This window comes from Henckelia pumila, unplaced genomic scaffold (assembly GCF_033568475.1).
Source record: "Henckelia pumila isolate YLH828 unplaced genomic scaffold, ASM3356847v2 CTG_461:::fragment_4:::debris, whole genome shotgun sequence".
In the NCBI taxonomy this organism is placed as follows: domain Eukaryota; kingdom Viridiplantae; phylum Streptophyta; class Magnoliopsida; order Lamiales; family Gesneriaceae; genus Henckelia; species Henckelia pumila.
Genome location: NW_027331832.1, coordinates 34,752 through 36,580, shown reverse-complemented (window position 1 = coordinate 36,580; position 1,829 = coordinate 34,752).

Sequence of the window (1,829 nt, the reverse complement as noted above, 5' to 3'; positions counted from 1 at the left end):
TGGTTCAGGGATACAGCTAGCCGTGGGCTCACAACTACTTGTGACTCTGAACAACAATTTCCGACTTGCCCATCGAATCATGGTAAGAGCGCCTAGCAACATCGCCCCATGATTCCCTAGGTATCACTGATAGTGCCTGCAAGAACCAATAGATTTTGGTTAGCGTACAGTACGGTCCCTTCATCCATATATCCCGATCAAATCAACAACCATTGGTAAATCGAGAGTCGTTTGAGATTCGATAATTATGCAATGAATCTTGAAGATCAAATAGTGACATCGCATGTGCTACTAAGAAACCATTTCTTAAAACACATCATGTACTATGGCCAGAGATTCGTCACACTAATATCTCCTCAGATTGCATAGGATATCCACACTCGCAAGTATGTGGTGAATCCTTGACAACAAAGCATCGACTCCTATATGTGTTGTAACTATACCCAATCCCGACACCTGATGACCCCAATAGAGTCGGTAAACGAGTCAAAGCACAGTACTAGCATATAGAGTCTCAATGATGTTTCAAGTAGTAAGGACTAATGGTGTACAACCAAAACCGCGGACGTTATCCACTCGATAAGTGATAACCACTTGGAAAGTCCGGATAGGGTAGTTCGATCATTCATCGTATGAATATCCATTTGCATGCTTCGAACATCTCTATGTTCCTTACCAATGAAACGTGGTACTCTGCATCGCAAATGCTAGTCTCAAACTCGAGCGATCCTTATCCTTATTAACGGACGGCTCAATCGACTAGGAACGATTTAGAATATACAGTGACTATAAGATGTGTTTCATGATAGACATCCCCATGTACTACCACATCTTACATACACTATAGTATATTCAAGGTCTTTATCAAAACAACAATAGTATATCACAATATAACAATATGAGGAAAGATAAAGTCATTGCCATTAATAAAAGTGTAAATTATATTAAACAAAAGATTGTTTATACAAAGAGTCATCAAAGCCCTTAGCCACAAGTTGGCTCACGGGCACCCACTCTTTCACATATCGGCCCAGGCTAGTAAGGATGGTATATCTATATGCTTGTTGTACAACGACGGTGATCACAAGAACCTATTATGTGCTCTTATGATGGTTGCCACAATTACACATATCTCATCACCCTTAAATAACAAGTTTTTACGATATGTTTATGTTATATTATTGCATTAAGTTTTATGTTTCATATACGATATATGTATTTATATTCTTGTTGAGTTTTTAGACTCACTATAATTTATTGGTGCAGTTAGATTTGAGATGTAAACAAATTAAATCTTTGGTGAAAAGGCTGGAGAGTCCAGAGACGAAGACATTGCATGACACGACAGTTTCAAAGCTTTGACGTTTTTTTAAAGCAATGAAATTTGCATATTTTATTGATATTTTGTTGTTACATTATTTTATGCAGGACCTTTAGCTTTCAGAAAAGTTTAGATTTAGTATTTTAAATGACGGTCTCGTGACGATGAGTTTTAATGGTTTTATGTTTTTAACCTTTTATGTTGTTTAGTTCATTATGAGAAATTGAAGTTCAGTTTCACGAACTCTTGTAAATTATTTTCTGCACTTAGTTTAATTTATTAAAACTCATGTTGTGTTTGCTTTCTCAATATTTTAATTGTCGATTCGGGTTTGCTTTGTAAGTAGTAGTAGTTTTTGGCGTACCCGTATAAGAGTCGGTCATTGTCTGTATGGTTGCATCAGTGCTTCAAATATTTTTATTCACGTTAGAGTCATTAGATTTTTAATTTCAATATCGAGTTGTTGAACTTGAAAACGTGATGCATGCCCTGCATTTTTATATTTGAA